This window comes from Manis javanica, chromosome 7 (genome assembly GCF_040802235.1).
Source record: "Manis javanica isolate MJ-LG chromosome 7, MJ_LKY, whole genome shotgun sequence".
NCBI lineage: Eukaryota > Metazoa > Chordata > Mammalia > Pholidota > Manidae > Manis > Manis javanica.
The window spans coordinates 86,350,095-86,365,901 of NC_133162.1; the positions used below are offsets into that span (position 1 = coordinate 86,350,095).

The window sequence follows — 15,807 nt, forward strand, 5'->3', positions numbered from 1 at the left end:
TAAACATAAAGACTACTATGAACAATTATGTCACAACAAATTTGGCAATCTAGAAAATGGATAATCTGTAGAAACATACAATCTACCAAGACTGAATCTTTAACAAATAGAAAATATGAAAAGATTAATTGTTAATTAAGATTGATCAGTAGTCAGAAACCTCCTGCCAAACAAAATTCCAGGAACTGACAGTTTCACTGGTGAATTCTACCAAACATATAAAATTATTTATGAAAAAACATACAATGGAGAAAGGAGTCTCTTCAATAAATGGTGTTAAGGAAACTGGACAGCCACATGCAAAAGAATGAAACTGAACCATTATCTTCCACCATACACAACAACAAACTTGAAATAAAGATTTGAGAGAAAAACCTGAAACTAAAACTACTAGAAGAAAACATAGGCAGTAAGCTTCTTCACATTGCTCTTGTTGATGATTTTTTGGATTTGACACCAAAAGCAAAGGCAACAAGCAAAAATAAACAAATGGAACTACATCAAACTAAAAAGCTTCTGCACAGAAAAAGAAAACTTCAAACTGAGACAGCAGCAAATGGATAGGAGAAAATATTTGTAACCATATGTCTGGTAAAGAGATTAATATCCAAAGAGATATTAATGTCTGATAAAGAGATTATATCCAAAATACATAAAGAACTCAACAGTCAAGAAACACAAAGCAATCTAATTAAAAAATGGGCAGGGGATCTGAATAGATATTTTCCCAAAGCAGATATAAATGTCCAATAGGTACATGAAAAGGTACTCAACATTAATGATCATCAGAGAACTGTGAATCAAAACCATGAAACGTCACTTCACACCCTGTTAAATTGTTAGTAAGAGACATTTCCCTGTATGGCCCCGGAAGATGACTGGTTAGCCAGAGACGGGTAAGATTCCTCAAGGGAGGAACAACCTAAGACAGGCACAGTCGCAGGGGGGCCATCAGGTGAGAATTTGGGGATCAACAGAGGTGAGGCTCAGAACCTCACCCCCCCCTGCTTTGAGAGAAATCTTCTGCATCCGTGGATGTCTTGCTGCCCTTGTCTAGCCTGGATTAATACTTAGTCCATAGGCACACACCTGATCATCTGATCATCTACATTTGCCCTCTTACAGCACTAAACTATGTTTTCTACCTTTATCTTGCATCTACCTACCACTTCAGCATTTTATTAAAAATAAAAATAATAATAATAATAGAGGGAGAAATGTGGGATCAACATATAAATCAAGTACAAAAATCAAACGAATATTCATATTTGACCTGATTGTTTATAGGTCATAATGCGTGATCAAAACCAAAAGTTTCTGTGATGAATGCCCTTGTACTGTTCACCATGTAAGAATTTATTCACTATGTAAGAATTCGTTCACCATGTAAGAACTTGTTCGTTATGCTTCAGAAGATTGGAGACTGACGAGAATTAGGCTTGAGATGGATTAATGATTGTACATTGAGCATTGACCCCCCTATACTGAATTTTATTGTTGTTAACAACCATTTGATCAATAAATATGAGAGATGCCCTCTCAAAAAAAAAAATTGCTAGTAAGAGAAAGGCAAGAAATAACATGGATTAGCCAGGATATAGATTAAAGAGTATCCTTGTGCACTGTTGGTGGGAATGTAAATTGGTGCAACCAGTATGGAAAACTGTATGTAGGTTCCTCAAAAATGTTAAAAGTAGAACTGCCACATGATCCACTAATTCCACTTTTGGGTATGTATCCCATGTCCAGCAATGGATGAAAGTAAATAGAAAATGTGGTGTGTGTATATAAACAATGAAATATTCAGCCATAAAAAGGAAAGAAATCTTGCCATTTGGGACAACATAAAGGTACCATGAGGGTATTATTCTACATGAAATAAGTCAGAGAAAGGCAAATACTGCATAATCTCATTTATATATCTTAAACAAAAATGACAAATCCTGAACAAGAAAAAAAAACCCCACAAGTTCATAGACATAGAGAACACTGGTGGCTGCCAGAGGCATGAATGGTGGGGAGAGGGTGGTAAAAATGGGTTAAGGGGGTCAAATAATATTAATGCACAATGTGGTGACTATAGTTAATAATACTATACTGTACATTTAAAAGTTGCTGAAAAATGGATCTTAAAAGTTAATATCACAAGCAAAAAGAAATTTGTCATTATGTATGGTGATGGATGTTAACCCGACTTAGCAGGGTGATCATTTTACAATATATAAAAACATCAAATTAGTATGCTGTATGCCTGAATTAGTATGTCAATTATACCTAAATAAAGGGGGGGGGAAGAAAATAGATACAAATATATGTCTCAAAAAAATAAAATTTTTGGTTAACAAAAAATAAGTCTTTAGGAAAACTTAGAAACATATCTTTTTTATTTTCTTTAAATTATTAGGACACATAGTAACTATAGCCATTTCCATAGTGGGCATTCTTACATATCATTTTCACTCAGGAACACTATGAAGTTGGTATAGTCACAAAATGTTAACAGCATTACAAATTATAAACTTGATCCTTAAATTTCTGCATGTAATTTTTGAAGATCCCAGAGACAAACATTCCAATTCCAATTTCATATTCTTTTTTTACCCTACATCAAAATGTGAAGGACTCAGCTGAAACGTACTTACAGAAATTACACAAATAAAGATTCTTGGTGGTATGAGATGGCATAATAGACCACAGCTAGTAAGATACAAATTCTATTCAAATGAATGGCATACTGTACACCTTAATGTTCTCTAACTAGCTACCTAGTGACAGGATTTAGTTTTAATGAATACTGTACACAGCAAATAAACAGAAAATGGCTTTAGGTTGCAGTATTAGCTTAATTCAAGTATATTTGTTGACTATTAGGTGTATGGATGGCTTTGAAGGATACAAAAGTGACTGAGATATTTTCCCTGCCCACAAGAACTCAAGATTTTGAGTCATATTTTAGCATGTATATTGATGCTTTAGGAGCCCCCCCCCAAATGAATTCAAGTAATAGCTAATATGGGGAAGAAAAAGGACAATAACTGCATGGACACCTCAATACACACAGAAAAAGTATTTGACAAAATCCAACACCCTTTGGTAAAAACTAACAAATTGGAAATAGAAGTAAATTTCCTCAACCTGATGAGAGGCATTTATGACAAGCTCATTGCCAACAACATGACAGATGGTGAAAGATGGAATGCTTTCCTCTCAAGATCAAGAACAAGACAAGAATGCCCTCTTACCAGTTATACAAGAAGTTCTAGCCAGCAGGGGAAAAAAAATCAGGATTGAGAAAAAAAGTAAAACTGATGTATTTGCAGTTAACATGATCTAGTACATAAAATTTAATCCATTAGAAGACTATTAAAACTAATAAAGGGATTCAACAAGGTTACAGGGTGTTTCCACATACTAACAATGAACAATCTATAAATGAAACTAATAAATAATTCTACTTACAATAGTTTCAAAAAGAATAAAATACAAAAAACTTTAGGCAAGGAGGTACACAGCTTATAGTCTGAAAACCACAATACAATACTAAAAGAAATTAAAGGTGACTTAAGTAAGTGGAAACATATCTATCTCATGAGTCAAAAGACTCTGTACTATTAAAATGGCAGCAACTGCCAAATTGATACTAAATTTGACATAATCCCATTCTAAATGCCAACTGCTTTTCTGCAGAAATTAACAATCTGATCCAAAAATTCATGTGAAAATTCAAAAATGTAATTAATCAAAAACAGTCTTGAAGAAAAGTAGAAAGCTGGGAGATTCCCACTTCCTGATTTCAAAATCTGCTACAAAGCTACAGTAATCAAGTGAGTGTGGTACTGGAATAAGGAGAAACCTATAGATCTATGGAATTAAACTTAAAGTCCACAAATAAATATGAACATATGTTCATTTCATTTCCAATAAGAATGCAAATATGATTCAATGGTGAAAAAATAGCTTTACACACAAAAAAATGGTACTAAGGCAATTGGATATCTACATGCAAAATAATTAAAATAAAACTCTTTCTCACACCATACACAAAAATGAGTCACATCCCTAATTTTAAAGAAAATATAGCACTGAACTTTCATATCCTTGGACTAGAGATACAGCCCTTTTAGATACAACACCAAAAACAAGTGACAAAAGATATGATTGATAAACTGTACTCCATGAAATAAAAAACTTTGCTTCAGAGCACAAAGCCAAGGTAGTGAATGACAACCCACTCAGAAATGGGAGAAAAGATTTGCAAATTATATACCCAATTAGGAGTAGTATACAGGACATATAAAGAACTCTTACAACTCAACAATAAAAAGACAACTACAACTTAAATACTGATAAAGCAAATAACCTTTGAATAACATCCTTGTATCCTGCATCCTTGCTATAATGACTTATTCATTTCATGAGTTTGCCAGTTCTTCAGTATTTCCTACTCAGATTATCATACCTGTGATGCCTGTGTGGAAAAAGGAGTTTTATTTCTTCATTTGCTATCTGTATACCTTTTATTCTCCTGTCCTATTGTGTTACCTGTAATTTCTAGTAGGATGTCAAATAAGAGTGGTAAGACAGGACTTCCTTATCTTGGTCCTGACCTTAGGAAACATCCAATTTCTTTCCATTATGATGTTAACACGTTTCATGACAGATGTTTTTCATCAAGTTCAGGAGATTCTCTCTGTAGTGTGCTGTTTTGTTCCTGGATGTGTGTTGGATTTTGTCAAATGTGTCTTCTACATCTACTGATGTGATCACATGATTTTTCTTTCTGTAGCCTGTTAATAGGATGGGTTATATTAATTGATTTTTTAATATTCTTCCTGTCTTTCATGTCTGGAATAAGTCCTACTTGGTCATGGTATGAAATTCTTATACACTATTGAATTCTTTTTGGATTTTTGGATCTACACATGAGAAATACTTGTCTACAGTTTTTCTTTCTCATAAAATCACCATCTGCTTTCTGCTTTTGGGATTAGGGAACTACTGGCTTTAAATAAAGAAGAAGTTTCCCTCAAAATACAGAAAACTCTATGGAATCTACAAGAAAGCTCCTAATATAGAAATTTTCAGCAAAGTTGCAGGGTACAAGATCAATTCCCAAAAATCAATTGTGTTTCTATATACCTACAATCAACAGTCTAAAAGGAAATTAAGAAAATAGTTCTATGGAAAACAGCATCTTCTTTAGCCTAACTATGGTAGATGATGCTGATTTTTTAATGTTGAACCAGTCTTGTATACCTGGCATATACCTCACTTGATCATAGTATATAATTCCTTTTATACATAGCTTGTTTCCATTTACTAATATTTTTAAAGGATTTTTATTACTAAATTCATTGAAAATATAGCTATGCTATATCATATGGTACTGTCATATGGCTTTGGTATCAGAATAATTTAAAAACCTTGTTAGTGTTGAAGTATTCCTTCTTCTCTTATTTGCTGGAAGAAATTGTGTAATATTGTTAACTTTTATTTAAATATTTGGTAGACTTCTCCAATGAAGACATCTGTGGTAGACTTCTTTCTTTTTTGCAAGTATATTTAAAACTAAGTTTCTTCAAATTACATTATCTTCTATGACAATGCATGGATCATTCAAATTATCTGGCATCTTCATTGAGCTTTGGTAGTTTGTGGTTACTTAAGAATTGATCCATTTCTTCTAACTTACCAAGTTACGATCATGAAGTTTTTTACAGCATTCCCTTATCACCCTGTTAATGAATTCAAGAGTGATATCCTCCATTTCTTTCCTAATATTGATGATTTGTCTTATATCTTTTGTCAAGATTGCTAGATTATCAATTTCATTGATTTTTCCCAAAGAACCAGCATTGTGCTTCATTCACTTTGTTTTCATATTTTCAGTCTCATTGATTCTTGCTCTTAATTTTTCAATAATTTTCTTCCCTCTACTTGTTGTGGATTTGGTTTGCTCTCTTCCAATTTCCTGAAGTAGAAAGTTAATTATGGAGTTAAACCTTTCATCTTATGTTAGCATTTAGTGCCATAAATTTCCCTATCAGCACTGCTTTAGTTGCTTCCCACATACATTGATACTGTGTCTCATTTTCATTCAGTTTTATGTACACTTCAATTTTCCTTTGAGCTTTCTTTGATACATATTTTACTTAGATGTGATTTAATTTCCAAGCACTTGGGTATTTTTCCATTGTCTTCTGTTATTGATTCATAGTCTAATATCATTATGGTCAGAGAACATACTCAGCAAAATTGTCTAAATTTTCTTTTATTATTACAATTTTAAAAATTAAGGTATTATCTATATACACTCTTATGAAGGTTTCACATGAAAAACAATGTGGTTACTACATTCATCCATATTTTTGAGTCCCCCCGCATGCCCCATTGCAGTCACTGTTCATCAGTGTAGTAAGATGCCACAGAGTCACTACTTGTCTTCTCTGAGCACAATTTCAATTCTGATAAACTTATTGAGGTTTGTTTACAGTCCAGGATATGTTGTACATTTCTGAATGTTCCATGGGCACTTGAGAAGAATGTGTATCCTGCTGTTGGGCAGTGTTCTATAAACATTGCTTTAATCCTGTTGGTTGATAGTGCTGTTCAGTTATTCCATATCTGCTGATTTAATATCTAGTAGTCCTTCCAAATGCTGAGTGAGGTCGTTAATTCCCCAGGTGTAATTAAGGGTTTACTTCTCCTTTCAGCTCATCTGACTTGGTTTGTATACTTTGAAGTTCTACTGTCTGGTGGGACCACATTTGTCTTTTTGTTGGAATGTTCCTAATTTGTCTAATAATTTTCTTTGCTTTGGAAACTACTTTATCTGATATTAATATGGCCATCCTTGCTTTTGTCTTCATTAATGTTTGCATTATATAACTATCTATTCTCTATCAAACTAACTATGGCATATTTGAAGTGGGTTTCCTTATAAATAACCTATATTTTAAACATTTTTTACTTGATCCACTTTGTCAGTTTGTATTTTAATTGGTGTACAAGCATACTTTATTTTATTGCACTTCACTTTATTGTGCTTTGCAGATTTTGCACTTTTTTTTACAAATTGAAGGTATGGCAGCCTTGTGTCTATCACATCTGCTAGCATTTTTCCAACAGCATTTGCTCACTTTATATCTGTGTCATGTTTTGATTATCACAATATTTCAAACTTTTTTATTATTACTTGTTATGGTGAACTGTGATCAGGGATTACAACTCACTGACAGTGGTTAGCATTTTTTAGCATTAAATTATTTTTAAATTAAGGTATGTACATTTTCCAGACATAATGCTATTACACATTTAACAGACTACAGTATAGTGTATAACTTTTACATGCACTTGAAAACCAAAAAATTAATTTGACTTTATTGTGATAATTCATTTTACTGCCATGGTCTGGAACCAAACCTACAACATCTCTGAGGTATGCCTTATTTAAATCATATACACTTAGTGTAAACATTGCTAGAATAGATAATTCTGCCACTTCATTTGTTTCATTTGTTTTATCAAGTTTCTCATTCATAGGTTCTGAATTTCTTATTTTCCTATTGGCTACTTGAACATTTTTTAAAGATTCCATCCTCACTTATTAACAGTGTTTCTAATTGTATCACTTTCTGCAGTTTTCTAGTGGTTCTTCCAGGTATTCTAGGGCATTTTGATGTAAATTGTACATGTATAGTACATAGTCTTCTAAGATCAACATTTTACCATTTAAAACTTTACCTCTACTTAAATCCCTTTATTCTCCCTACTTTTTAAACTATATTTCCTCTACATACAGAAAATATCAATGTATTATAAATTCTGCTCCAATCATCAAACATGTTTTCAGAAACTCATAAGAAGGAAACTCCATTATATTTACCCTTAATTTTTCTACTTCTATTCTTTTCTGCAGTTCCAAGCTTTGTGTTATATTCTATTTAGAGAAGTTCCTCTAGCCATTTTTTTCTTAATGTAAAGTTTATTTTACTAAAACTTCAATTTATTTATAAAGAGTCAAGAATAGATCAATTTCTATTACTTATCCATCCTTTTTATTTTTTTAAATTGTCCCCAAATTCAAACATTTTAATGGCTAGGATGAAAAGTTAACTAATACTTGGTATATTTCAGAACAAATATGGTATATGTAATACCAACCTGGGTGTCACTTTTTGAGAAGAGCCCTATTAGACTGGAAAGTAAACCGGAAGTCAAGATGGTTAAGGGTCCAAAATCAAAAGGCCACTGCAGACACTAAGGATGTCTGGGAGTCAGGGATTCAGTTGTCTTCATGATTAGAAATAATAGTGTCATAGTTAAAGGGTTAGCACAGGTAGGTAAGAATGAATTTGTTCTTAGTACTTCCAGGGGCATTTGACGAGTGGTGGTTATAAAGAGGCATATTTGAACTAAGAGTCTAAGATTCCAAACCTAAACAGTTTAAATTTCCCTTACTAAAGAAATTATATTTTAAAAACAATGTTTCAAAACATCATATTTAGTATTTCATCCTAAGGCCAGCATTTTCACACTCATGTTTTAAAAAGTGGGTAACCCTCTAGCCATTTTTTAATGGTAGGTTTACAAACAATATTTTCTTTTCATTTTCCTTTGTATACTATCTTTAGTTCCCCTTTTTTCATGAATGTATTTTCATGATATAGAATTTTTACTTGACAGCTCATTTCTTTTAGTACTTGAAAAAACGTACTATTTCCTTCTAGCCTTATGGTTTTAGATCATTCCCAGTCTACCAACATTCCCCAAAGTAATTGTTTCTCTATGGCTACTTTCAAGATTTTTTGTTTTTCATTTTCATCATTTTAGTGCCTTGAGCATGAATGTCTGGATTTATCTCATATGGAGTTCACTCAGATTCTTGAATGAGTGGTTTTTATGTCTTTTGACAAATTTTGGAAGTTTGCATTATTCCTCTAAATACTTATGTACTATGCTCTCCTCTCCCTCCATTACTCTGATGAAACAAATGCTACGCTCTTTTGTTATTGTCCCACTTTCCAAATACAGAAAATCTAACCTCTTCTCATTACCTCCATGCCTTCTAATTTTGTCTAAGAAAACATAATCATTCATAAGAAAAACTCTAACTGTCCCCTAATGAGCTATTTAAGACCTATGTTCTCCCCAATATTTTTTTTATAGAGGTGGGAAAAGATCTTAGACAAATATAAATCAGATGTTGCTCATTTGCCAAAATACACTAATAAATTAAGAATAAAATTAAAATCTTAAAAAGAGTTATATTTTAATCTTTTGGACCACAGCTGTCTGACATCACCATCAACCCCTCCTCCTGTCAACTACTCCCCTTTGTCAATTGCAACTTTTTGTTATTTTTCAAAAACACTGAATGCATTCTTGCCCTGGGCTTATTAAAAGTTGATGTTACTCCTGTTGAGAACAGTCAGAATCATTATGGCACAATCATTTAATTCTAATTCTGTTCTAATGGTGGTCACTTTAAGGTTTCTCCTGACTTCTTAAAGTAACACAATCAATTTAACCATTCTCCAATTTGATAGTTTTTACCTCCAGAACATTTAATACATAAAAATATCTGTTTATGTATTTAGTGTTTTTGGTAATGTACATATGATTTATAACTGTATAAATTTAAAGTCTACATTATTTTGATACTTATATACTCTACTATGATTAACATTGTAGTGATAATTGTTAGGCTGGAGAAAGGTAAAACAAGGACATGCAAACAGAACAGAGAGATGCCATAGAGGGAGAACAGACCAGACCCCAGAGTCCGTGCCATATATGGAAAGGGGACGGCTCTCCCTGAATTCCATCCTGAAGTGCCAACTAAGACCCGGATGTCAGCCTCCTCCTTCTTGGAAAGAAAAAAGTTTCTAGTTGACTATTATGTCACCTTTAGCCAATCATACCTCTCAACACCCCCACTAAGATAGTTTGCCCACTCCTCCCCCTCCTAATCCCTTATAAGCGCCCCACCTCCCTAACCGGGTGTGACTTCTCTGGCTTGTAGTACCCAGGCTGTGAGAACATCACCCAGGGGTATTTAAATAAATTACCTGGCCCTTTGTTGCCTCTCTTTGCCTGCTTATTCCAGCTAGAATTTATCTTACATATGGTGCCGAAACCCGGGAGGAGTGTGAGCACGAGGCCCCGACCATCCACTAGCGGCCCCACCCCCTCCTTCCCTGACCCGGGACTTCAGCCTGCTCTCCGCTGCATAGATTATTTTTCGGTGAGTCCCTCAGCTTTCCCCGGTCTGCTGCCCTTCCTAACTCTGTTTCACCTGGTCCGTCCAAAATCGTACCTATGTCCAGGTTGGGGCATTCAGCCCATCCATTGTGAGTATCCGGGATACTCGCCCCTGACCCTGTGGTGGGGGAGACGTCCCTCACCCAGGCTCCCAGGCCGTATCCCCTGACTTGGTGCGCTTGGGACGCTGGGCACGCTCCTCTCAGTGGGATATTTTTTGGGAAGTGAGCACAGACATGAGGAACCAGCCCATGAAAGCAGAGGCTCAGACCCTGCTGCAGTGTCTCATTTCTAATCTGGCTACTCTGTTTGTCCTGGGAAATTCACAAACGGAAGTTAGTCTTCCTTTGCTCTGAGGCCGGGCCTCAGTATCCCTTGGACAACCAATCTCGCTGGCCCCCTGAGGGAACTTTTGATTTTAGCCTCCTCACTGACTTAACTAATTATTGCCACCAGAGCGGAAAGTAGAATGAAATTCCACATGTGCAGGCGTTTTGGACTTTGCACTCCTGTCAAAACCTTCATGTTAAGTGTTCTATAACTCAGGTTCTCCTAACCCAATCTCCAGTTAAAGATTGTCAGCCTCTTACTCTGCTCAGTCCTTCCTTTTCAGATCTGCCAGAAAACCTCAGTCGCCCACCTCCCTCAGGTCGCAATCCCCTCCCCCTCTCTCCACCACCATCTCTAAGTTCTTTGTCTTCCCACCTGTCGCCTCCATCTTAAAGTCCTGCATTCTCAACCATGCCGTTGCCCTGCTCTCCTCTTCCAGTGGCTGCACCACCCCCTCCCCCTCTCCTTCCACCTTCACCGCCCTCTTCCCCCACCAGAACACGCCCTTCCAGCCCTCTAGTTCCAGAAGCCACAGACAAGAAGCTGAGAAGAGAGACGGCAATTGGATATCAGTAACTTAAGTCTTTGTATAGGTTTGTCTGTGTATGTTTTTATATGAAAAGTGTTGCTGACTGTAGTCGTTGTATCTGTTTGTACATTTGTGTGTCTAAGTGTATAAATGAAAAATATTTTATTTAAAAACAAGCACTTGTGAAGATTGAGCATTCTAAAACTTCCAGAGAATCTAGTAAAAAATGTTAAGCATGAATGCTAATTTGAGTTTAGCTGAGGCAGGCATGTCCTTGTTGTTATCAGCTGCCTAAGTTTACCTAAGGTCATTTAAGTCCATGTAATCTGCTAAATCTTTTAAGAATAAAATGCTAAAGGCTTCCCTTTGTCTAACATTCAGTAAAAGTTTTGTAAGTAATCTAGCATAGTTGCTAAAAATAAGTAAACAAGCCTAGCAAATAAATTTTAATAATACTATATTAATGTATAACAGTATATATATATATATATATATATATATATATATATATATATATATATGCAAACAGCCTGAGAATTTTTGTAGTAACCAAAATTCTTAAAGTTTGCTAAGTTAGACATATTTTATGCTTAATAAGAAATTGTGCTATAAAGCACAGTTCCAAAAATGATAATATACATTCATAAATGTATCAATCTGAAGAATGCTAGTGTAACAGTTTACAGTAGCCTATTTTTCAGTATACACTGAGGGTTAAAGTAATAGTTTTAAGTTCTGATCAAAACTACTTAAAGTAGTAAGGAAAACATTTCTGCATGCTAAAAAATGAATTCTGATAACAGAAAGTTGTAAAAAGTTTGTAGAAGAATTTAATATGGTCATGCTATATCAAATTAAAGCAAATGAGTCTCAGTATCAAGTACAAAGCAAAATTAAAATTTTGTTTTCAGTTAAAAAGACAAAGTTTTCTTAACTGTTAGCTCTTAATATTGAAAGATTACAAAAGTTCTAATTGTTTTATCAAAGCAGTTTCTTATGCTTAAAGTCTCAGTGAGTTGTCAGTTTTTAAGAAAATGAGATATTAATATTAAGAAGATTAAAAGCTAAACTTTGATAACAACTGTGTAACCTTTATTTGCCTTTGAAGTACTTTGTTGTTCATAGAAGCAACCTATGGTCCTATTTAAGCAAGTGCCTTAAAACGTTCTTCTGAAACTTCCCAAAATCAAATTCAAAAAAGTATTTTTTTTTTTTAGAGGGTGAAGGGTACCCACCAGTAAGATGGCAAACTTCCGGCTTCTCTTCGGGGTCCTCAGTTCCTGCCGGCGCCACCTGAAGCCCAATCACATCTCGTCCCCCTCCCAATCCCAGCACCTAGCCAACAGCCACCAGCCCCGTAGAAGTGACACCTCAATCAATTCATGCCCCTTCCTATATAACTCAGCACCTTTCCCTAATAAAGCGGAATGCTCCAGTGAATTGCTGCTATGTGTCGCTCCTTTCCTTTCATTGGTGCCGAAACCCGGGAGACGGGACACCCCAACTGGGCCCCGTCTTCCCCCCGACACCAACAGCAGCTTGCCCTCGTCCTCTTTCTCCGGTGCTAGCTCATCACACTCACCACTCCTCTCTGGCCTTTAGGTAAGTTTTCCCCCCGGAGTGGGCCACTCTTCCCCGAGCTATCGCAGTGCCATTGACCGTGATCGTCCGGCAAGGCCCTGACACTCGGGGATGAGGAGGGAACTCTACCCGCCTCAGGCCTTCACGAATGCGGTGGACCCTCAGGCCCCTCCTCCAACAGCCATAAATCTCCGCCTCAAGCCTTTACGGCTGTGGCGGACGCTCAGGCCCCTCCTCCAACAGTCATAAATCCCCGCCTCAGGCCTTCACGGCTGCGGCCGACTCTCAGGCACCCCCCTCCAACAGCCATAAATGAGGTGACTCCTTTGTGGATGAGAACGCTCCCTTAACCCCCCCTCCTCCTTCTGTTCTGTCCGCTGAAAACGCCTAGCGCTAGGTACCTCGAGACTCCGGCACTCTGCCTTCTTAGGGAAGTCTGGGTGACGACCCACACTTTCCAAGAAATTCCGACTCGTATACGAGTTTCCGCAGACCACCAAGGATCATCGGGGACGCCCTTTGTCTCCTTGTGGTCTGCTTCCAGTCCGAGGATCTCCGTTCGTCTTCCCCTGTTTGTCTCCTTCTCTGTCCTTTAGCCATGGGAGCCTCCTCATCCCTCCCTGAAAGTTCACCTCTTGAATGCCTGCTTAAGCATCTGGCTACCCTCTCCCTGACGCCTGATATAAAACCAAAACTTCTCCATAAATATTGCTCCCAAGATTGGCCGACATACCCCCTAGACAATAAAAACCAATGGCCTGCAGGGGGAACTCTTGATCCTAACATCACTCGCGATCTTTTTAACTACTGCCAGCACCTGAAAAAATGGAAGGAGATTCCCTATATAGAAGCTTTCCGCCTCCTCCTCTCCCCGCCCCCTTCCAAGTTCTTCTAGCCTGCAAGCTGCTGCCCCCGCAGAAGCCTCCCGTTCACTCCCTTCCCCTTCTTCTCCTACAACAGCCCTTCTCCCTTCCTCCCCAACCATCTCCTCCCCCATCTCACCTCCTCCATCTTCATTCCCTGCAGATTAAGCCTGAGCCTTTCAGCCCCCCTTTAACTAGGTCCCAGGGGCCTCCTCCGTCTTTGCCCTCATCACCTGTTTCTTCCCTGTTAGGGACCGCCTTTGTCTTCTTACATGTTTGTAGGCAGAATTGGAAAGCACCTTCCCCCATGTCTGAATGCAGCATGGGAAAGCACAAGCTAGAGAACAACCGGTGCAGTCCTTGGAAGTTATCTGTAAACAAAAACATAACTTGTCCTCAAAGATGAGCCAAGACTCTTCACTCTGAAAATAGAGAGACCTTGAAGATGTGTAGAAACACCGCCCCTGCTTCTAAGTATGCCCTTCCCCCTCTTGCCATGTGGCAGGAATGGAGAACAAAGAACATTCTGTTTACGCATTTCATAAGCAATTAACTGGAGCCCTGCTGTAGCTCAGTTAGTAGAGCATGGGACTCTTAACCTCAGTCATGAGTTGAAGCCTAACTAAAGCAGCAAAGGCAAGCAGCTGGGCTGCAGGCTGGCAACACGTGGGTCTGATTCTATCTTTCTTTATTTTCTTTGCCCCCCTTCCGCACTTCAGGACCTGCTTGAATAACCGCAGCTAGACCACATCACTCCCCCACAGACTGAGCCAGAACCCTTCAGTCCCCCTCAGACTTGGTCCCGAGAGCCTGCCAAAATTATCGCCCCGCTCCTGGAGGTAGCAAGATCCAAAGGCATTTAGGAGATTTAGCCCAACTAGAGAAATGCCTAAGTTCCTTTTCCACTGATCCCACGAAATGCATCAGGGAGTTTCAATGGACCCTCCAGTCTTACAGCCTCATGCATCATGACATTTTCATGCTCCTGGCCAATACTCTCCTCCCTGAAGAGCGTAGATGAGCTTGGGACTTTGCCCAAACGCACGCTACCGAAACCCACAGGACTGACCCCACCTGTCAACCTGGCCCCACTGCTGTCCCTGAACAAGACCCACACTGGGATTATAACACTGCCATGGGTCTCTGCTCTCAAGATATTTTTGCCTCCTGCTTAATAGCAGGTCTAAAAAAGGCAGCTCGTAAAGTAGTCAATTTTCAAAAACTCCAAGACATAATTCAAAAGAGAGATGAAACCCCCTCCGAGTTCTTAGACAGACTCACTCAAGCCCTATTACAGTATACCAGCCTGGACCTATAAACACCTGAAGGAAGACAGGTCCTTCTGACATACTTCCTAGCTCAAAGCTACCGCAACATTAAAGCTAAACTCAAAAAGTTAGAACAGGGCCCCGCTACCCCACAGACTGAGATCCTAACAGTGGCCTTTAAAGTCTTCCATAACTGGGAGGAGGAGAAAGAACGCCATAAACAAAAAGCTGATCAGGCCAATTTCCAGATGTTGGCCCAGCTGATAAAACCACAACCTGGGTGCCTCTCTACAGACAAGCCCCCCCCAGGAGCTTGTTTCAAGTGTAGAAAAGAGGGACATTGGTCAAGGGCGTGCCCCTCCCCCAGATCTCCTACCACCACATGCCCCAGATGCCACATAAAGGGCCACTGGGGGTCTGATTGCTCACTCACCCGAAGGGGAGGCTGGACGAACAACCCCCATCCTAAGCCCGCCGTAGTGGGGCTGGCAGAAGAAGATTGATGGGGCCCAGGGGATTCTCGCCCAACCATTTCCATCACCAAACAGGAGCCCAGGGTTACTTTAACAGTAGACGGTCGCCCCATCTCCTTCCTCCTAGACACAGGAGCCACCTTCTCAGTCTTGCGAGAATACCAGGGCCCTACCATGCCTGCCTTTACTCCTATAGTCAGGGTAAGAGGTAAACAGATTTTCCCAATAAACTCCCCCCCCTTTATGCATAATCCAAGACAATCCCATACATTTCTCCCACTCCTTCTTGGTTATGCCCCAGTGTCCCATCCCTTTACTAAGATGGGACATCCTTTCCCTCCTCCACATTTCTATAACTATATCCAGTCCCACAGCCCCCAGTACTCCCTTTCTGATGGCCCTCATAGCTGACCACCCCCCTCTACCCAATGGAAGCTCCGGTTCTGCCCTCATACACCCTGTAAATCCCAAAGTTTGGGACATTACAATCCAATCTGTGG

General features: G+C 38.3%; 1 long non-coding RNA gene across 2 annotated transcripts in view; it reads right to left on the reverse strand.

The window, feature by feature from the left end:
- The window catches only part of LOC140850454 (uncharacterized), a 30,836-nt gene extending 16,835 nt beyond the window's left edge, over nt 1-14,001 (reverse strand). The window contains exon 1 of one of the 2 annotated variants that reach the window (XR_012133311.1): nt 13,800-14,001. This is a non-coding gene — a long non-coding RNA (uncharacterized lncRNA). Of the gene's footprint in view, nt 1-12,357; nt 12,833-13,799 lie in introns of those variants that run through there. The other variant, XR_012133310.1, reaches the window with a different exon arrangement.
- Nucleotides 14,002-15,807: the final 1,806 nt, after the last annotated feature.